Source organism: Canis lupus, chromosome 16 (assembly GCF_011100685.1).
Source record: "Canis lupus familiaris isolate Mischka breed German Shepherd chromosome 16, alternate assembly UU_Cfam_GSD_1.0, whole genome shotgun sequence".
NCBI classification, from domain to species: Eukaryota; Metazoa; Chordata; class Mammalia; order Carnivora; family Canidae; genus Canis; species Canis lupus.
Genome location: NC_049237.1, coordinates 54904398 through 54927538, shown reverse-complemented (window position 1 = coordinate 54927538; position 23141 = coordinate 54904398). Strand labels below are relative to the sequence as shown.

General features: G+C 40.0%; 1 long non-coding RNA gene across 1 annotated transcript; it reads left to right on the top strand.

Annotated features, from left to right (window-relative positions):
- Positions 1–8599: 8599 nt before the first annotated feature.
- On the top strand, positions 8600–22903 carry LOC111090191. Its single transcript, XR_005371139.1, has 4 exons — positions 8600–8893; positions 15593–15704; positions 16256–16423; positions 21575–22903. It is a non-coding gene; the product is annotated as an uncharacterized LOC111090191 (long non-coding RNA).
- Positions 22904–23141: the final 238 nt, after the last annotated feature.

Below are 23141 nucleotides of genomic sequence, written 5' to 3'. Positions count from 1 at the left end.
TTGAAATGAATACTTCATTTCTGTCAGGTTTTCATATTCTCTTTCTCTCCCTTACAAATCAAAGAAACAAAACAAAGACTCAATAAAGAACAAACTTGGCTAATGTTGGCTCTATTAGATTTGAATAATTCAAACCAATCTGTTCCTTTTAAGTTATATTTAATACTCTGTCATTTTATTAACTTTTCAAGAAAAACCTAAGATTTTTTAGGTTTTGGGGCAGCCTGAGTGGCTCAGTGGTTTAGTGCTGCTTTCAGCCCAGGGCCTGATCCTGGGGACCCGGGATCGAGTCCCACGTCAGGCTGCCTGCATGGAGCCTACTTCTCTCTCTCTGCCTCTCTCTCTCTCTCTCTCTCTCTTTCTCTCTCTGTCTCTCATGAATAAATAAATAAAATCTTAAAAAAAGAAACCCTAGATTTTTTAGGTTTTAAGTATGACACAGTTTGCCATGGAAGACAGTGGGCTATTTTAAATTCTTATGCTCATTAAACCCAGGAGTGGCACACAGTTTGGGAAATTGTATTAGATGCAGAACAGGGGAGGTCTGGTTGTGGGCATGAAGCTGTCTGCACAGCAGGGCTCAGCCAAGTGCGCTGCTCCTCAGCCCAGGAGGCTCACTGGGCCTGGGGAAGTCCCACTTCCTGCAAAGGACAAACAATGACATCTTGTGGCTACAGCACTTTTTTCCACTTCTGACAGTTTTGAGTTTCTAAGACAGCTAAACTCGTGGCTGTTTTAGCATGATGCACAGCATTACATAAAAGACCTAGAAATCTATGATAATATTGAAACTACGCATTTAGTTTGCGCACTCATGCAATTGAGAGATTTCAACCTCAAACTGATGGAGAAGGTTTAGTTTCCTTTTCCCATAAAACTAACATTTAATGCAATTCAAAACTGACCACGTAAAGTAAAATAATGAAAATGATTAGAAATGGGTATTCTGAATTCCAAGAATGTGTATAATTAAAGATCAGTAAATATGGTAAATTGACAGCCCTAAGGACTTCCTACAGCTTCATGACTGTTGTTAGAAACCACGAGCACAATGTCCATATTATGTGAAGTGGCCCCAAAAGAATCATCTCTAAGTCATCATTCTTTGGCCAAGATTCAAAAACAAGCAACCAAAAGGGAAAGGGAAAATGTCATTGCTAACTTTGCCTCCAACGCTGTGCCACTCAGTCCTAAACGCTTATGTGCCCATCATAGTGAAAATGTTAAAGAAAAATAAAGGCTTAGATTTCTCCCACGGCCTCATGAGCTTCTCAGCCTGGATGAAAGTATTTTTATAGGACAACGTGTTATTTAGGAACCCTATTAAAGGCCATCGTTTTCTTATAGTAAGTATTGAATGAAAGAGGAAACTCTAAAAATATGCATTGTACTTTGTAGACAGATGGATTTGAAGGGTAAATGAGAATCGTGTTGCTCTTCCCATGCTTACCTGGACCCAATTTCGGTCTCCTGAGAATGTTTCTAGTTAAAAATCTCATGAGCTCTTCCCAAGACCCCTGACTGGGAGAAAAACCTTCATCCCATTTTATCTGAACTGTTTCTTTTTTTTTTTTTTAAGATTTTATTTATTTATTCATGAGAGACACAGAGAGAGAGAGAGAGGCAGAGACACAGGCAGAGGGAGGAGTAGGCTCCATGCAGGGAGCCGGATGCGGGACTCAATCCTGGGTCTCCAGGATCACACCCTGGGCCCAAGGAGGTGCTAAACTGCTGAGCCACCCGGGCTGCCCTCTTAGTCCATCACATCTGTGATTTTATTGAAAACCACCTGAAATCATTGATGAAGCAAACAGGTTGGGGGAAAAAAATCATAAATGAAGGATGAGCTGAGTAATTCTAGCCAAGCACAACAGAAAACCTACTGTGTGGCAGGCAGCGTTCAAAGTGCTTTCTATGATTACACGTCCTATTTTTTCCTTCCGAAGATTGTATGTGGTATATACTAGGCTCATTTCATAGATGAGAAAACTGAGGTGCAGAATAAATGTCTTCACCAAGGTTGCAGAGCTAAGTGGCAGTGCTGGGCTTCAAATCCAGTTTCCTGAAGACCACTACCCTGACTCAGGGTGGAAGGAAATGCCATTGACCTCCCAGGCCGGGGAAGGGCAGGGAAGGCAGCTGTGGCTCCAAGAGGAAGACTCAGACAAGACTCTGGCTTCCTGATCCCCACAGGCTTCTCTGCACACGGCAATATGTATCTTAAGTTTTCTAGGCACTCAGGGAGCTCTTTTTCTTACTACTTTTGCCAGAAGACCACCACCCAATTGCCAATAAAATGTTCAGGGAAATAAAGCAGAATTGAATCACACCATCCTCAACATTTTACTTGAAACTGAAGCTGCTAGAGGGCAATCACGTTTGATCGGTTTTGTTTCCCCAGACATCCTAATCCCTTACCAAATAAACTACCACCTCTGAGAAAGATGAAACAGAAGATTGCACCTTAGGAGTTTGGGTTTGTTTTTGTTTTTTTTTTTGTTTTGTTTTTTAGCATATCAGGATTTCTTTTATTGTTCCAAGGCAAGCCTCTAAATGCCCCCCAGTATAAGAAACTTCCATCGAAATTGCTTGATTTTTAAAAACAAATTATTATATTTAAATATAATATATTATAATTATATTATATTAAAAAATATAATCCATCCAAACCACAAAGGAGTCATGGATGCCACGAGTTGGTATATTGATTCTATGGAGCCTGAGCAACCTCAGATTGACTGAGCCATCTGCACTTGCTGGGTGGAGGATGAGGGTAGGCAGGAAGAGTATCAAACTAAAAATTAAAAAGGTTTAAAATGTTTTCCAAAATTCTTGAGCATAAGAAGCTAAGATTTAGTACTTTAATGAATGGGATCAAAATGGTCTAGAGGAAAGTTTGGAAACAGGTGAGCTGCAAGTTTTCACAGAGTAGACAGTTCTGGTTCCACTTTCCTTCAGGGTAGAAAAATCACACGACTCCTCTCTATCTCCAGAGCACTGACAGCAAGTAGAACTTGTTTATAGTAATTAAAATACAGAGAAACAATTTTCAAAGACTGGGCAAGGATGAAGCTGCAATAAAAATCACCAGTGCTTGAAACACTCAAGTGCTAACTGGGGAATTGGCTTTTAATTCATGGTTTCAGTGGGAATGCGGCCTAATAAGGAACAGATGAACGTTTTAGCATTGTCAAGGGCTGACAAGGGGTTTCACTCTGAAGTAAGCCATGGTCTTCCTCCATGGCTATACCTCTTTACTATCTCTCCTGTTTCCACGTCCTCAGTTGCACCCTTAGTAACCTTCCCACACACTCCTCCCCACCCCCCATCCCCACCCTAATCCTAGCTCTTCTTCCCCGGGCTTGCTCAGTTACTCTAAGAAAAGCCTACAAGCTGGGATCACATCCCCTGCAGGCCTACAGAACCAGCTAGCTCATTCTTACTAATAATTTAAGGGCATGTTCTGGGGGAATTGACTAGTTAGTTGTCTCTGATGATGCCCCTCTGCCTGACTGGTACCCATGCTGGTAACCCATTGTAGCATTCTAGGTGTCTAGGTGGGTTTTTGGGATGGAGCGAAGATAGGCTTGTCAGATCTAATATATAAAAATGCAAGATGCTGGAACACCCAGGTGGCTCAGTGGTTGAACATCTGCCTTTGGCTCAGGGCATAATCCTGGGGTCCTGGGATCAAGTCCCACATCGGGCTCCCTGCAGGGAGCCTGTTTTTCCCTCTGGCTGTGTCTCTGCCTCTCTCTCTGTGTCTTTCATAAATAAATAAAATCTTAAAAAAAAAGTAGGATGTCCAGTTAAAGTGGATGTTAGACAAGCAAAACATATTTTTTTAGTATAAAAATTTTACTGTACATGTGCCATTTGCACTTATGTCTTATGCAATATTCAGGACATAGTTACACTAAATAGTTATTCATTGTTTACCCGAAATTCAAATTTAACTGTGTGTCCTGTGTTTTATCTGGCATAGAGGGGGTGTCTTCAGTGCTTTTCAGTTCTGCAAAGACACAACTACCTGTTTTGCCAGCTCTTGTTGCTGGGGGGACGAGTGAGTGAAATGGTTTAATGACAAAATGTTACCGCATACAAAACTCAGAATGTGCCTTTCTTCCTCAATAAATACGTGCATCAAATCAGCTCATTTGCCTCTTTGTGACGAAAAGCCTTGTCCACTCAAGGAGTGGTCGGTCCCTGGACCAGCCACATCAGCATCGCTTGGGTGCTTGTTAGAAAGAGTCATTCATTGACTCTAACCCCAGTTAGCACCTGTCTCCATACAAATTTTAAGGTTTTTTTTTTTTTTTTTTTTTTACTAATTCTATGTAAAATCCCATTGGCATTTTGATATGGATTGCACTGAATCTATCAGTTGCTCTAGGTAGTATGAGCATTTTAACAATGTTAATTCTTGCAATCTATGAACATGGAATATCTTTCCATTTATTTTTGTCTTTAGTTTCTTTCACTGATGTCTCATAGTTTTCAGCACAGTCTTTCACCTCCTTGGTTAAATTTATGGCGAGGTATTTTGTTCCCTTCTTTTTTTTTTAATTTTTATTTTGTTCCTTTCCATGCTACTGTAAATGGGATTGTTTTCTTAATTTCCCTTTCATACAGTTCATTGTTAGTGCAACTGATTTTTGTATCTTGATTTTACTTTGTATTTTGATTTCGTATCTTTACTCTGCAACTTTCCTGTTGATTTGCTGATTACTATTTGCTTCATTTGAACTAAATAAGTAAAATGGATTGTACCGTTTAACAACTAATTTGATATAGTTTAAAACCAAAATAATTAGAATGTTGTGGAACTTGTGTTAGAATATCAAGAGCTAACAAAGGAACAGAATTTTAAAAATTCAAAAATGATCAAAATAATAGGTAAATTATATGCTAAAATAAAGTTATATTTTGAAATCAGTTAAGAAAGGACACACTATTCAATAAGTGATTTTTAAAAGATCATTTATTTATTTATTCATGAGAGACACAGAGAGAGGCAGAGACATAGGCAGAGGGAGAAGCAGGCTCCCTGCGGGGAGCCCAATGTAGGATTTGATCCCAGGACCCTGGGATCATGACCTGAGCTGAAGGCAGACAGACGCTCAACCACTGAGCTACCCAGGTATCCCCAGTAAGTGATTTTTAAACAACTAACTAGCCACCTACAATATGCCAAAACAAAATCTAATAAATTACACTTAAATGGAACATTAAAACCACAGAATTAAAACTGAAAATCCTTGAAGGAACTGTGGACATTTAATCATATAATCAATAAGAAAGGATTCTAAGGGTTTCAGAAGAAGATTTTTCAGAATAATCAGTGTACAATATTGATCGAAATAGAAATAGAAGTCCTTTAATCTTTTCAAAGCCTCTAATCTTCAGTTGTATAAATTGTATTTGGTTCTGTTTTTCAAGTAAGACTAAGAAAAAAAATGTAACATCATCCTTAAAAAAAAGGCACCCACTTCAAATTGTTTATCTAGTATTACAGTCAATTTCCAATTATTCAAGTACGTGGTCTCACCGAACTCCATTTAGAATGTATGGCCAGTACTTGCAGCTCAGTGACCAAATCTGGGAGGCGAAGAACATAATCATGGTTAGAACTCAAGGTTATAATTTATGAGCCATATAAGTTTCATAATGGTGCTGTACTACATTACTATAAACAGGGTTTAAGATAACAAAATGTATGATCTTAGAGTTCTGCAGGTTAGAAGTCCAGCAGGAGTCTCACTGGGCTAAAATCAAGGTGTTGCTAGGACTACATTCCTTCGGGAGGCTCAAGGGAGGAATGTGTGTCCTTGCCTTCTCTGGTGTCCAGATACTACCTGCATTCGTTGCTTTGTGGCTCCCTTCTTCTATCTTTGAAGCCAACAATGGAAGACCTAGTCCTTTTCACGTTGCAAATTTCTGCCTTTCCTTCATAGTTACTTCTCGACTCTCTTCTGCTTTCATTCCATTTTCCACTTAAAAGGACCCTTGTCATTACATTGGGCCCATCTGGATAATCCAGGATAATCTCCCCATTTTAAGGCCATCTAATTGGCGATCTTAATTCCATCTGAAAATTTAATTCCCCTTTCCTTATACTCTAACTTCTAGAGAGTAGGGCATCGACATCTGTAGGGGCCTGTTATCTGCCTACTATCAGAGCTCTGACTTACACCCTCACTTTATAAAAGAAATGGAGGTCCGGGGTGATTGCGTGCTCTGATGACACACGTAGTTAACATAAAGGCCTGTGATCTGTAACTCATGAATTAACATATCTTTACTGGCATTCCATTAATCTCCTTTTGTGGTGGGTGTTGTCAGAATATAAAATATTTGAATAAATCACAGTCCTTGACCTCAGAGGACTTAACCAACTATGTGTTCATGAAGTATGGAGTAGGTTTACGAAGGAAGGAATTCTAAGCCAGAGAACATTTCTCAAATCTTCACTTGGCAACCAAGTGGGAGAGAATAAGATACAACCATTACTATCGTAATTAACAGTATGAGAGCAAACCAGCAACTTATGATTATATAAAAAAGCACGATAATACATTTTGGAGGCATGTTTTATGTAATTATTAAGAGCCATGCATTCAGAGCCATGAGCCTTAGGGTTCATTTCAAATTTTGACTAAGGCTTTGAAATCAAGTAGTTATAAAATCACATAGTTATATAAAAGTCTCAGTTTCCTCTTCAATAAAATGTAATACCTATTTCAATAGGTTTTGCATGATGAGTACTTATAAAGCTTAGAACATAATGTGGCTCCTATTAAGTATCCAATGATTACAGTAATTATTATCATTAAAGGTTATAATTCAAGGAAGATTATATGGCATAGAAACTTATCACTGAACTTATAAAAAGAAAGTATAAGAGAGAAGTGAATAATTTTTAAAATGTCTTGATAACCTAAATTCATGGTTATCTGCCTACTATCAGAGGCAGATAACCTTGTGTACAGAGAGTCTAGCTGAGAATTTAATTGCCTGAAATTAGATTTACATCAATTAGATTAAAGACTCTGGAAATAAGAACTTAGTTTTTCAGGGCACCAGGTGGCTCAGTCAGTTAAGCATCTGAGGCTCAGGTCATGATCTCAGGGTCCTGGAATTGAGCCCCCCACCGGGCTCCCTGTTCAGCAGGGAGTCTGCTTCTCCTTCTCCCTCTGCCCCTCACCCTGCTTATGCTCTCTCTCTCTCTCTCTCAAATAAATAAATAAAATCTTTTTAAAAAAAAACCCATAGTTTTTCCTTAATGTCCACATCATCTACAAAAGAAAATAATAAAAATAATTTTATCAAGGAGAAGTAGATCTTTCCAGATGCTGATGGAGAGCATCCTGACATATAGAAGGGCCTTAGTTAGCAAATCTATTAGCAAATTAATAGAATAGAGTCCTAACAGTGGGCTTTGTCCAAGTAATCCCCCAGTTAGACATACAACCAACCTCACATTTGACTCCAGAGAGTATGTATGTACATGTACCTATCAAGAAATAAAGTTTTTTGGGTGCCTGGATGGCTCATTCGGTAAAGTGTCCACCTTGGCTCAGGTCATGATCTCAGGGTCATGAGACTGAACACCAAGTCAGATTCTCTCTCTCTCTCTCTCTCTCTCTCTCTCTCTCTCGCTCCTAAAGAAAAAAAAAATAGAAAGAGAGAAACAAAGTTTTGGCCACCTTACAGCCTACTGGGAACAGGATTCCTAAAATGACAAATATGTCTGGAAGGCTGTAGTCCAAGGCCATTTTTGTTGGCCATATGCAGGGTCTCCAGAACCAGAGGGAACACACAGCTCTACTTAAAATTGAAGGTGTTTATGCTCGAGATGAAACTGAATGGCGAGAGATGAGTACAAAGCAAAGAATAACACAGTGACTCCTGGTGGCAAAGCAAACAAAACCAGAGTCATCAGCAGGAAAAGGAACTCCTGTTCATAGAAACAGTGGCATGGCTCCTGCCAGATTCTGAAGCAACCTTCCTGCTAAAGCCATTGGCCACAGGATCTGTGTGCTGCTGTACTCGTCAAGGACTTAAACTTATTGAAAAGTAAATAAATAAAGGTGTACATGTGTTCTCTTGTAAGAAAAAAATATAAAGTAATAAATCAATAGAAAATGAGAATTTCATCCCCACTGTTAACTTTGCTTTACCTTTGTCTTCTTGAAGGTTCGTATTTGTAGAGTTGTTGCTTATATTTCATATACTAGTCCTCACAAAATTAGGCAGCGCAAGGAATTCACAGTACACTGTTAAAAAAATGATGTTAAAAGGATGAATAAAACTGCTTGGTATGGTATATTGGAGCTGTAACCCACTGACATCTTGCACTAGCACTACACTGCCTCGTTCTCATTACACTAGGGTAGAATGTTTGATATGTCGGTCAAACACAATCTGCTTTGTTTGCCTCCTATTAGAAAACGAAACTAGCTAATTAAAAGACTCACTTGGCAATAAAGCAGCTTCAAAAGTATTGCCTAATTCAAGACAAACAACTTTTAGATATTGTGGTAGGCAGAACAATGCCCTCCCCCCAGAAACATCCATGCTCTAATCCCCAGAACCCGTGTATATGTTAGCTTACATAGAAAAGGGGAATTGAAGTTGCAGATGGGATTAAGGTTGCTGAATCAGCTGACCTTAACATAGAGAGGGTATCTTGGGTTATCCACGTGGGCCCAATGTAATGAGAATAGTCCATTTAAGTGGAAGCAGGAGGCAGAAGAGAGTCATGGGAAATGTGATTATGGGAGGTCAGCATGATCCAGTGGGAGAAGGACTTGACCTGTCATCGCCAGCTTAGAAGGCAGAGAAAGGAAGCCACAAGCCAAGGAATGTGGGAGACCTCGAGAAAGTGGAAAAGGTAAGGAAATGGGTATTCCCCAGAGTCTCCAGAAGAAATACAGCCCTATTGATGCCCCGATTGTAGCCCAGTAGATCTCATGTTGTATTTTTTAGATAATAAATCCATGTTGCTGTTAAGCCTCTACATTTCTGGCAATCTGCTATGGCAGCAATCAAAAGCCAACACAAATAGTAACTGAGAAGCTTTGGTACACTGGGGTGAACCCTAGAGATGGGGAGATCCAATCCAGTTTGCCCTGGCCTTTCAGTGAATATTCATTTCTGATTAGGGTTGGCAGATAAAATACAGGGTGTGCAGTTAAATATAAATTTCAGATACACAATGAATATGCTTTAGTATAAGAGTGCACAATATTTGGCACATGCCTCATGAAAAATTATTCATCATATCTGAAATTCAAATTTAACTGAGTGTCCTGTATTTTTATTTGGTAAATCTGGCAACCTATTTCTAATCCACATATGGGGGAAATTCCAGGAAATACCTCTGCTCAACAGAACTGCTCTCTGCCAACCATGCAAAAACCCACTTCTTAATCACTCTCCCCCTAGATGTTGGGTCTAATTTATTATGCACTGCCTGTCTTTCTCTGTGATAATAGGGTTGTCTGGTACCCATCTCTGGACATGGTATTAATGTCATGAATTGCAAATAAAGGTCAGTGCATTTTTTGCTAAATGTGACAGTCCTGTAATCATCTGGAGCCTCATGTGCATTTTCCTTGGATTTCACCCAATTTTCATTTCTCCTCTGCCAAAATGCCATGGTGACTATCCAAGCACTCATTAGGGAGTGATCTTCAGGCTCTGACCCTGGGCCTAAATGTATTCCCTCAGCTTGTTTTAAATAATCTCATTTCCACAGCAGCTGTGATTCTGCTTTGCTGACTGTTCAGTAGATTGTGTAGTAATGCCATTAAATGTGAACAAATTGGTGGGCCTTCTCCCACAGCACTCTCATCCAGCTGTTAGCTTACATTTGTGAAAATCAGGACTCATGCATAACTGTACATTTAGTGGTTTAATATTTTCCAAAAGAATCACACAGTTCCTTTCAATGGGTTCTTACATTGCCGATGAATGGGCAAAAATAGAGCATCTGTCTCTGGAAGTCAGAGGGTATCTTGTAGAGTATGCCCATGTATTACACATTGCCAAGCCTCTATTCTGCTAGTTGTGGCTGTTGGCTCAAATAATTTATTCCTCAGTCAGTGAGGTAAAGTGAGGAAGGTAGGATGTTAATTTGAAACCAGATTTGAGGGCATAATTATAAATTTATGTTAAAGTTACAATTTTCCATTAATATACTTAGGGCTCACTCCAAGAACTGTATTTTTTAATAACAAAATATTTTTTTACATAGATTCTTCAGGTGGCCTTGTCATTTGTAATGATGCTATTTTTAAAAAAAAAATCATGTTCCCAACCATGGATAATGCCCATTTCTGTTCAGAAAAGTCTTAAATGATAACCAGTTTTGTTGCCAGTTTAGAGATTCAGGAAAGAATATATACAAATCTAGACAGAATTTTCACTCAACACAAGCATAACATTTCACCATATTGCCCATGTAAAAAGTACTATTACACAGTATAATTATAATCTTTACTATCTTTTCCTTTTGAGCAAATGGTGAATGGTGGCAGTTCTGGTATTATTGTAAAAAATAAACTTCTTGAAGACATGGGCCCTTCTCAAAGTTATTTCATAGGCAAAGAAACCAAGACCCTAAGAAGATAAAGATCTTGCCTAAGGACATAAAGTAGTCACTTATTTTAAGGTAGTCACCTTAAGTAGTCACTTATTTTGATAAAATTCAAAATAGAAATAGAAACAATGCAGATTGCAGAGCAAGAAGAGAATCCTAACAGGTGGAGAGATGAGGGTACAAACTATGATCGCATAGAGATAATATTGTTGGTACTAATACCAGTCACGAATTCCTGCTTGGGTTCTTCATAAAGAGTCCACCACATAACACACGGCAAAAACATCTTAGAAACTCCAGATAAGAACCTGAACCCAAACCCAGGTCTACCGACTTTCTAGCATACTGTGTTCCCATTCTTCCCAGCACAGGCCGACTGTGGATTCCCTATGACATCTTCATTTTCTTCCACTCTGCAGTGGGGTGGGAAGGCCGAGTCCTTTCGATTATCGCTCAAGGTAACTTTAGTATCTGTGTTTTTAAAAAATATTTAAGTATTTAATGTGTTATAAGAACCCATTGGAAGGAACTATGTTATTCTTGTGGAAAATATAAATATTAAATATTTTAAATATTTAAATATTCACCTAGACCGAGAGCTCCGGGGGGGATGAGTTTCAAGTATCCAGTATAATTAGAGGTTAATTGTTTCTGATGAAAGAATGAAAGGACATACTGCCCTGGTTTTAGTGTAGACAGAAAGATCTATGCTGACAAGCCAATCTCAATTTTGTGCATAGCTAGCTATGAAAAGCTATTGCAATTTGGCAAACGCACTCATTAGGTTCTGGCAAGCATTACATTTTTAGGGAAAATTTAAGCTGGTCTGGTAGCAGCATATAAACATCTGTGAAGCTGCTTCCTCTGGCTTCCTCAAAGCTGCTCAGAACGTGTCCTGCAACAGTACACGAACGGCCTGAATAACTATCTACCACATATCCTGGCATGCAGTGAATACAGCAGGAAGTCACTTCATTACAAAATGCAAATTAGTGCTTATTTATTTTTTTATCACATGTAAGCAATTTTAAATGCCAAAGTTAAATACTTAAACAAGACAGAATACCTTCCAGGGGCCAATGTACTAGCTGAAACAAAAAAAATCAGTGTCTCTCATAAGGTCGAAAACCTTTGCTGTTTCATATAGGTTTTCTGGGTCTGTTCATGAAGTTTCTGAATAGTCAAAAATAGACTAAGTAATTAATATGAATGACAAAAGTAAACATGCCCATTTGATATAAGGTGATGCAACATTTTGGGAAAAAGAAAATACCACAGCTGGGTAAGAGTTATTTGGAAATCATGGGCAGGGTTGCAGTGCTTTTTATTTGTTTTGTTTTAAGATTTTATTTCTTAATTCTGAGAGAGAGAGAGAGCAATGAAAGGGGCAGAGGGAGAGAGAAAATCTCAGGCAGACTCCACACTGAGTGAGGAGCCCCACGCGGGGCTTGATCCCTCAACACTGAGATCATGACTTGAGCTGAAATCAGGAGGCAGACAGTTAACCCACCTTGCCCCCCAGGTGCCCCAGGGTCACAGTTTTTAAAACATAGCCAGGAGGGAGCCTGATTGGGAAGATGTCATTTGAGCAAGGACTTAAAGGCGAGAAGAGAATTAACCATGCAAATAGCCAAGTACTTAATCAGAAGCCAGTTTGAAATCTCTAAGACACAATAAGGCTGGCATGTTCCAGAAACAACAAGAAGGCCCCAAAGTATAGCATTGTTTAGTTAAAATAAAGGAAAACCTGAGTAAAAAAAAGTAGCTTCGGGAAAGCATAAAACAAAGAAGTAGGACACTCTTTGTGCAAGGACCATGACAGGCTCTATGTAGGAAAACAGAACAAGCAAAAAAAGTAAAACATTACGTTTTATAGAAAGGCAGAATTATGGACATTTTGAGATGGATACACAATTTTTCACTGACTAAATCAGATCTGTAAAAATGTCCAGACTTCTTAAAAAAACGGTCCCCATTTTATCTGTATTTCCACAATTTATATCGCCATATCTACTCCTTCCCAGGCAACATTTTACTCAACACTCACTTGGGTGCTTTCACCTACTTTTTGTAGACGGCGCCCACCCGGTGTGTACTCTTAGAAGGCTGACTCACCTGTGCCCTGGGCTCCTGCGCACAATCACATACTGAATGCAGCAGTCCCCCTGCCTGCCCGAGCTCTGACCCCCGAGGTGAACTGAGCTCTAACCACCCCCCGCCCCCCCGAGGTGAACCGTAGTCTGGAAGCAGGTGATCCTCCTTTTGCAGAAGCGTCCAGGGCCAATGGTAGCCTAACTCTGCGCCCCAACACTAGCGTCCCTCACGTCCAGGCAGCCCATTGCTTAGACTTTTGACTGTCTCGCATCAGCACAGCAGGAAGAGGGGCGTGCAGGACAATGTTTTGAGAGACAGAGACCATATTCACACAGCTTTTCTTACAATATAGTGTCATAATTGTTCTGTTTTATTATTAGTTGTTCATCTCTTGCTGTACTTAATTTATAAATTAACATTTATCATAGGCACACATGTGTAGGATGGAACACAATATATACAGGGTTTCGGGCCTCCACTGGGGGGTCTTGAGAACTATACCCCAAGGATAAGGGGTGACTATCTCATTTGAACACCCAAAAGACCACTCAAACCTTATATGGCCTAAACAAAGCTAGTGTCATTCTCCCCAGGATGCTTTGCCTTTCATATTGCTGAACACCACCTTGACCATCACACACGCCCAACCAGAAATCTGGCGTCTCCTTCTTCCTTCCCTTGCTGCCTGTCCCAAGAGCAGTAGGTCACCACACGTGTTGACCCCATGCTCACACCCTCTCAGGAGTCTTTACTGACTAATCTGCTGGCACTACCCTATTTTTCTCTCCTGGGCTCCCCAAACAGCTGCAAAACAGCCTCCCTATTTACAGATTCGACCACTGAAGTGCCCTCTAACTTTCCCCAGGTAGTCATATACCACCCCCCCACCCCAACATACACACAGATCCCAGAACCAGACCTCATTTGCATGGGGAAGAGACAAAGAGGAGCGCATCCAGCAGATAATCACGTGGCCCCATTCCCTGTCCCAGAGGTGGTTTAGGCATGGATGTCGCCAATGAGTGCAGCCAGTGAGACTGACCAGTGAAACCCGCACGGAAGCATGGTAAGGGCCTCCCTTCATGCTTTCCTTCAACGACAAAAGGACACATGCAATAAGAAGCACTCTGATTATATTCCTTAGAATGAAAATATCAAAATGTTGACACTCTCCCACACCACTGGTAGAGGTATTATTTGCTTCAGTTTTGCCAAAAGAACACTAATAATTTGCAGCATAAAAACTCTAATACTGGGCAGCCCTGGTGGCTCAGTGGTTTAGTGCTGCTTCAGCCCAGGGCCTGATCCTGGAGACCCGGGATTGAGTCCCATGTCAGGCTTCCTGCATGGAATCTGCTTCTCCCTCTGCCTGTGTCTCTGCCTCTCTCTCTCTCTTTCTCTCTCTGTATCTCTCATGAATAAATAAAATCTTAAAAAAAAAAAACCTCTAATACTTGGAGCTAAATTTTATCTCTCACTGCATATCAGGCACTAGGCAATGTGTCTTATACTGTCTCGTTTAATCCTTAAAACAACCCTATGAATTAGACATTAATGCTCTTGAGAAATGAGGAAAAATATGTCTTCGGGTAGTTAAGTGCTTTTCTCAATTTCACATGGGCAGGACACTATAAGAGATTTTGAAATTCATAATAAAGTCATTGTTCCAAGGAAATGATAAAAATAGACACGAAGGCCCGCATGCGCATACACACACACACACACAGATATGTGCCAATTGTTTGGTATAATGTGAAATTTTGAGAGAGAGAATGTGAAAAACCCAACAGCACTGAGGAAGCATTTAACTAATCAGGCTACATCAGAATAGAGGGCTGGTTAAGGCTTGGGAGGAAAATACCGGATCAGAATTATGTTCAGGGAAAAGAGTCCTGTTTTTCCTGCTTCCTTCCCTCGCTCCCTCCCTGCCTCCCTTCCAACCAGTCCTCTGGTTGGAAGACCAGGCAGCCTTCACCCAGATGGAGGCTGGCACAACAGGGGGCCCCAGGGGAGCCAGAGCTGGAGCAGGGCGCACCATCCCCATTCCTGGTGAACCATTCAAAGAGGGGCGCCCCTCCTGCCTGCCTCTCCTGGTGCCATCCTCAAATGCAATTTGCACGCTGTCCTGTAGTTTCCTTTGGGAGACGTCAGCCCTCACCACCCTTCCCCACTACTGTTGGCAGTGCTGAACCCCCTGCTTGAGACGTGTCAGAGGGCACTGTCCTCTTTCATCATGGCTTGGCACTGATATTTTATGGTTGACCATGAGGAAAGGAGTTGGCCAAAGTTCACAGTAGTTCGGGGCGGGAATTCCAGGGACAGCAGATAGAATAAACTGGTCCTGAAGCCCTCCCCATGTGTTGCGTCACAGGAGCACCCAGGCTCGAGGCTCTGGCCAACGAAGCTTTCCTGGTAGCCCTGTCCACACCAGGCTAAAAGGAGTCTGAAGGCCTGGTCCCTTGGAGCCCCTTCCAAGAGACTAAGCTCCTGACATCGTTGCCTACACCATCCTCAGAAGCCTAGCTGAGTGGGACAGACAGAAGCAGAGAGGAAGGAAGAGAGTGTGGCAAACATCACAGAAGCTTCAGGAAGCACAGAGCCTTAATCGTGACTTTAATTAAACTTCAGCTCCTGAAAATTTTCCTTTGAAATGTGACCAGCTCAGTTACCCTCTCTTCCTGCCAACCCCCTCACCTTTCCTGCATCTCTTCTCTGTAGCCTTCTGAGGAAGAGAGCCTCCAGCTTTCTCCAAAGTTAGAGCCCATGGAGGCACCAGCTGAAGCTGAGGGCAAACTCGGTATCTTGACTTGAAAACACTTGCAAGTCTCAGCATGTGCACTAAATGCGTGCATTTGGACCCATGTCCATTCCCTTCTGCTGTTGCTTCCTCCACAGAGATCAGGAGCTGTGGGCAGGGCCGGGGGATGAGTGGAGCATGGCCCGGGCAGCTGTGGGAGTAGAGACCTAGACCTTGGCCTCTGATGTCAACGGCCAACTTCCACATGAGGTAAAGCCTTTGTCAAGATGCACCCAGCTCTCAGCTAGTCCTACCAAAGGGAAGAACCAACTCTGCGGATAATCTTACAAGACATTTAAATCTGGCCTTTGCATAGAGAGTAAATTCAAACCCTCTAAAAAAAAATTGTTGCTTGCTTGTGTAGCCTTGGTCCATATCAATAATCATGTTTTACTTCCGCTGAATTGTGCATTTCCTCAAGGAGCAGCAACTGGATGGGAAGCAGAGCATCCAGGTGCAGCCCGAGCAGTGGGGTGTCCCATGCCCGGAAGTGAACACCCATAGAGGGTGTTCAGAGTTGACCCCATGAGTCTTGGGCATGAGTTTAATGCCCAAGAGCAAGTAAAATGCAACAAGCGAGTAAAGGTATCTCATTTTGAGAGACAAGTACAGAGGGCCTTAACTTTCAGACCCAGCACCAGACTAAGCCTTTGGGGATGGACGTGAAATAAGGTCTGTGGACTGAGAGAATGTTGGGGGTATTTTCACCCCGATTCTGGGCCCCGGATCCTGCAGTTTCTTGCAAGTTCACTGCTTTCCAGAGACAGGAGCAGAATCCAGAGATCCTTGGTGCTGGGAGCAGGGAAGCCCAAGCCATGGGGTTGTGCGTGTGGATTGCTTGGAAAGGGCCCGGCAGAGATGCATCATCGGTCGGCTGCCGGCTGTGCCAGGTCCTTCCCACTATGCACGTGGGCTTCTGGTGGCAAGAGGTGAGTAGCTAAAAACCCCGTGAGATTTCCGGTCTCAATCAGAGATCTGCTTGATGACAGTGCTCCCTCTTTCCGCTTTAAACCTCAGGGGTTAGGTTACTTCTCTGAAATACCTTCATAGAATGATGTCATATATGAAGAGTATGAGCACTTATGTCTGTATAATATAGAATCATATTCAAAGGAATACACTGTATGTATAAAATGGCATAAATGTACAATTATAAAATTTATAAATTATATAAAATATCTAGTTATATGCAATTTATATAATATAAAATTTGATAGAAATATATCTCATTTATATTGTATTATATATTTGTGTACAATAATATATTAAGTAAATTAAAATAAAAAATTTATAAAAATTATAAATATGTTATACATTTTATGTATATGTACAATGTATGTATATATGTACATAAGTATGTGATAACATAAAGACAGCATATATAAATACATCTATATGTATGGTGATGGATGTTAATTAGATTGATATTAAATATAAAAGATATTAATGTGTATTATATATACACATTATACACTATAATGTATATATCATACATTAACTTTATAAATCATACATTTATATACAATTTAATGATGATTCTGTACAACGTATAGACACAATTATATATTTATATGATTTTATATGTGTGCACATTACCTAGTTACAGCATTATATATCACTATATTTTGGATACTTATAAATTAGCATATACAATGTTTATATGAGGTGTGTATATTAGTGCATATATATATATAAATTCCATATATTGTGCCCAAATATATCATACACCAGAAATATTGGCGTAATACATATATGACATGTGCTCCTCACTAGTACATAATATGTACCCTGGACTCTGCCAAGGAGGTGCCACCCAGTGGTCCTGGAGCTGCGGAGGGTCCTCGAGGATGGAGCCTTCCCTGAGAGCCGCACCCCACCACCCTGCACCTGCGGGGCTCACGGTGCACCTGCACCCCTGGGACATGCAGGGCCGTGGGCGCTGACCGCCGGAGCCCTGGCCACCTGGTGTGATGTCCTGCCCTCTGCTCCCGTGTCACCCATGGCTCCAACAATACCTACCCCAGGTCCCCGAGGGGAGTCACTGCTGCAAAGAGGACCCCATCACTTAGTGATGAGGCATGTGGTCTTATGTATTCTTTAGGAGAATTGTGATATTCATACTGGACAGATTTTTTACAAGGAAGTATACTATTTGCCAAAGAACACATTTGCTTATCTGATGTGTTTGAGGGGCACACTTTTTATTATATAAGTGTTTGTTTGTTTTTTAAGTAGGCTCCAAACCCAACACAGGGTTTGAATTCACAACCCTGAAATCAAGACCTGAGATCAAGAGTCACACCCTCCAGGGACTGAGCCACCCACCTGCCCGACCACTTTTAAGTACTTAAGTGCATATTTCTAGCTTAACACCAAGTAGAACTTATTCGATCTCACAGAAATTACACATATAAATAGGAAAAACTGTCATTCTTAGAGATGTTCCCAGGAGAGGATGTTAGCTCTTAGTTCTAACTAAGTTGGCCATGCATTTAAAATAATTAAATAATTAAGACTGAATAACACTCTGGATTCTATCAACTAAATCAGGCAAACTTTCTGAGCAGTATTTACTGGTATCTCATTTGACTAAGCCGATCTATCACTGACAGCAGAGAAACTATTTTTAGGAGCTTTTATCTTGCTTTTCAATACAGGCCAAAGCCAGAGACGTTCTGATAATAGTAATTCGATTAATGTTTTGTAAGGATGCAGCCTACATTTATCACTTGAGAGGTAACTTGATTACTTTCTGATGTGAAACCTATTTTACGTAGTGGCAGAGGATATAGAAAAGTATAACAGGTTTTCTTGCTTTGGTTTGAAGAAAAAATATGAATTTCTATGCTTCGGTAGTTCTTTATTTTTGAAACCAGACTCATTAAGATTTACAAAAGCTGTCTTTTATGATGATCAACATATTATATTTTGTGAGTTATTATTAGTCCGATGGTGGTGATGAATATTTGAACATTGGCAGTATCGTGAGGGCACTCCAAAATCCTCACCCAGATACCAGGGCCGAGCCATAACTTTGCAGTGATCACCAGTTTGGATTGAACCATTTAGTATATTTGGTGATACCTAGTTTCTCTGACTAATGGGTCATGAAACTCCGCCTGGTGACAAAACATCCTCACAGCCAAATGGTAACTGTTAATTAATGGTAGTTTAATTAGTTCAGTAGGTGTATTCAAAGAGCCTCTGCAGAGTGCATGACCCAGCACCCCCATCAGAGCTGTGCCCTCTCTGCTTCTCTGGTAGCTCTGACTCAGGCCTGGCTCTAACCACCTACCATTAAGAACCCATTTCCTGTTTCCTTTTGCCTGAATCATTCTCAATGGTAGCTTTACTAAAAGATGCCCTGTCAGTCTCTACCTGTCCAGGATAGGAGGCTATGTATGTATGATTAATTAGCAATATTCATAAAACTGCAAATTAATTAATTAGCAATATTAATTAGCTATAATTAATTAATTAATTAGCAATATTCATAAAACTGCAAATATTTTTTTTGCATAACTGCACTGTAAAATTATTCACCCTACTGTTGACACTTGATTCTCGACTCTGCTCTAGAATACATGCACTTGCAAAGCATCTTGTAACACCTTTTGAGACACTAGCTATGTGTAAAACTAGAAAAGCATTGCTAATTGAGGTAATACCCCTCCCTTCCATGTGCGCACATAGAAATAATGTAAAAACAGAAAACAAAAAACGCCTAAAGCTTAATACGTGTCCTAGTTAGAAGAAAAGGGAATTCTCTGAGTGTCAAAAGTGGGAGATTTTAAATCTGAGAACTGAAGCTATGTTATTAGGTACATTGAAGATTGAGAGGTCTTCCTGTTGAATGGATCTTTTTACTACTATAAAATGTCCTTGTTTCTCCTTAGTAAAACTATTGCTTACAATCGACTCTGATATTTAAATGGTCACACCAGCTTTCTTGCATTTAGGTCTCTGTGGTGTATCATGCTTGATCACCAATTTCTATTTATCTGTGTCCTTATGTTTAAAGTGTGTCTTCTAAATAATTGGATCTTGCTATTCTGTTTTTTTTTTTTTTTTTTAAATCCAGCCTGAAAAATCGATCCTTTTATTTAGTGGATACCCTGTGTGTGTTCAACTTAATTTCTTATATAATTAGATTAACTCTACCATCTTCTTATTTGTCCTCTATTTGTCTCATCTATTCTTTTTTATTTTTTTAATTCCCCTTTTTTGCCTTCTTTTGCATGACTCAAGCATTTTCTTTGCTGTTCCATTTAATATGGTCTTTTTTATTATAACATATATGTTTTTATTTTAGTGATTGTGCATCCAGGACTTATTAGAGTCTACCTAAAATTAGAATTTTATCACCTTCCATAAAATATAAAGTCTTACCACACTTAGCTATATTTATCCTTCTGCCTTTTCCACTGTAACTGTTATATATTGAATTCTACATCTTGTGAAACCAGAAGCAGAGTTTTTAAGCATAGTAATGACTATTTCTTGAAGCGGTCACTATTTTTTCATATTTTCCCACTTACGTTTCCTTTCCAATATTCTTTGCTTGCGCCTGCAGTTTCCTACTTCTATGTAGAGTCATTTCACTTCTACCTAAATGGTTCACATGAGTATTTAATACAGTGCAGTTCTAATAGATTCTAATAAATTCTTAGCTTCTGTTGATCTGGGGAGATAATCTTCATTTTGCCCTTATTTTTTTTTTTAATTTAAATTCAATTAGCCAACATGTAGCACATAATTAGTTTTGGATGTTGCCCTTATTTTCGAAAGATATTTTACCAAATAAAGAAGTCTAAGTTGAGCAATTTTTCAAGATGAGTGAACTACGTTTTCCCAGTTTCCATTGCTTTGTGCAAAGGCAACTGAAAGTCTCCTTGCTGCTCCCTTGGCTTTCTTACGTCCCTGACTCCCAACCCCAGTTGGTTTTAAAGTTTTCTCCTCTTTGGTTTTCAGCAGTTTGACTGTGATATGCCTGGAAGTGTTTTCCTTGTTTTTTTTCTCCTCCCACAAGTGTGCTGAAGTCCTTCAACCTTTGTGTTTTGGGAATTTGGGGGAAATCTTGGGAAACTTTCGTAATTGGTGGAATAGTTTAGAGAAAATTCATGCTGCTTTCTTCCAGTATTCTTTTTGCTCCATCTTCTCTGTCTTTCCTGTTGGCACTTGGATTGCAATTGGATAGTGTGACTGTCCCATGTTGTCTTCCTCACTCTGAAGCACTTTAGAAGGAAGCAAACAGGGATGCCTGGGTGGCTCAGTGGTTGAGTGTCTGCCTTTGGTTTAGGCGTGATCCCTGCTGGGATGGAGTCCCACATCGGGCTCCCTGTGAGGAGCCTGCTTTGCTTCTCCCTCTGTCTGTGTCTCTGCCTCTCTCTCTGTGTCTCTCATGAATAAATAAAATCTTTAAAAAAAAAAAAAAAAAGAAGGAAGCAAACAACCCCCACCAGTCTTGATTTATACCTAAAGTAAGTGATCCCTCTTTCATAGTGTGGTATCTTACAACATGGGATAGATTAGAAGATATTTCTGTGAGTGAACAAATGTCATTTAAAAGTGTAACCCAGGGGCACCTGGGGGGCTCAGTCAGTGAAGCGTCTGCCTTGGGCTCAGGTCTTGATCTCAGGGTCCTGGGATTGAATCCCGTGTCGGGCTCCCTGCTCAGTGGGGAGTCTGCTTCTCCCTCTGCCCCTAAGCCCACTCATGCTATCTCTCTCTCTCTCTCTCAGATAAATAAAATCTTTAAAAATAATAATAAAGTGCAACCCATTACCAAAATTCAGTCCCCCACTATTAAGGCCATGGGGAAGAATGTTGCTGCAAAGTAATGCATTTAGAAATATAATCTTGCTGTATTTTGCCTCCTTCAGAGGCAGATGCACAATTGAAATTTTCATTGTCTAGTGTTTATACGTTACCCCTAATGGAATATGCACATTACTGGACTCACAGGCCATAGTTGTATACCCTGGAGTTGACTGTCACTGAGAAATCGCTGGTTTTCAGGGTATTTTTCCCCTCGACCTCATAGGAGGGACAACAAGTTTACTGTCCTGTTTTGAACTCAGGAAATGAGGCCAGCACATCTGCAGCTCTCGAGAGAAGTCATGACCTGCTGTTCCAGAAGGTTCCTCCCTGTAACTCCTGCCTCCCCAAGCTGTTAGATCTGGTCCAGCGCCCTGGTCTCTACTCTGGCTTTCCTCCATCCACATGGGCGCACATTTAGGAAAGTGAAACACTCTTCACCACGGCAGCAGACGGCAGCAATTCTCAAGCATTTGGTCTCACAAGCTCAGCGCACTCTTCAGACTTATTGAGCTTTTGTTTCCATAGGTTAAATATATTGATAACTACTATTTTAGAAACTAAAGTTGAAAATTTGCTTAAAATATTTATTAGTTTATTTAAAATAGTGATGAACCAGTTGTATATTAACATAAGTAACACTTTTATGAAAAATGTATTTTCCAAAATTAGAAACAAGGTGACAAGAGTGGGCTTGTGTATTTTAGCAGATCTCTTCAATGTCTGGCTTAAGAGAACACAGTGGGGTTCTGCTCAGACCCCCTTCTACATCCAGGTCCCTTTGAGCTTACATTTATTGTTACTTCTGGGAGTTCATGGAGGAAGAATCCCTAAGGGCCAATAAACATACAAAAACTGATCCCCACAGTTATCAGAGAAATATCAATTTAATCTATAATTCGGTACCATCTTATCTCTGTCTGATTGGCAAGAGTGAAAAGCTCTGATAACCCAAGAATGTGGAGAAAAGATAATTTTTACACTCTACTGTTGGGGCTTTCAATACATAAAATAGCTAGTAAATTGGAATATCCTCACCACCTAATTGCAGGAGACTGCTCTTGGCTATGCATCTGAAACTAGCCATCGCACATGTGCACAAGGAGAAATGTTTACTAGCACTCACTGTAACGTTCATAAGAGAAAAAATTAGAAACCTAAACCCTTTTTTTTTTAGAAACCTAAACCTTTATTGATAAAAGGATGGATACGTGTATTACAATATACTTATATAGGTATTATGTCAAAAATACTATAATAATATTGTATGTAATATTCTAACGCTGGTACATTATGTACCAGTTAATAGGATGAACAAAAGCTCTACAACAACCCGATTAACAACATTTATGGTAAATTAGTTAAAGCTGCATGTTAACATGGCTATAACTTTAAAATGATGTTGAAAGAAAAAAACAATCTATACAACTTATGTTCTGTGTTAAAAATACACAAACATGTATTAAATATTTCTTAGAATATTAATAGATATAGGAATGATGCAGTTCTGTTTATGGTAGCAGTTAATTCTTAGGAGAGAAAGAGGGGAGAGGGATTTTTCTGATTAAGACAAAAGAAAGACATTGCCTCAATTGGTGTGTATTTTTTTATAATAAATATGACACATGATGCTTTGACAAACCTGGATGATGAGGGCATGTTTGTGTGTGTGTGTGTATGTGTGTTGTTTAAAGGATGCTCTAGGCCCATGTGCAACTTGAACTCATGATCCAGAGATGAAGAGTCTCATGCTGTACGGACTGAGTCAGCCAGGTGCCCCTGAGGGCATGTGTGCAGACAGTTTGTTATATTTCTCTATTTCAATGTCTA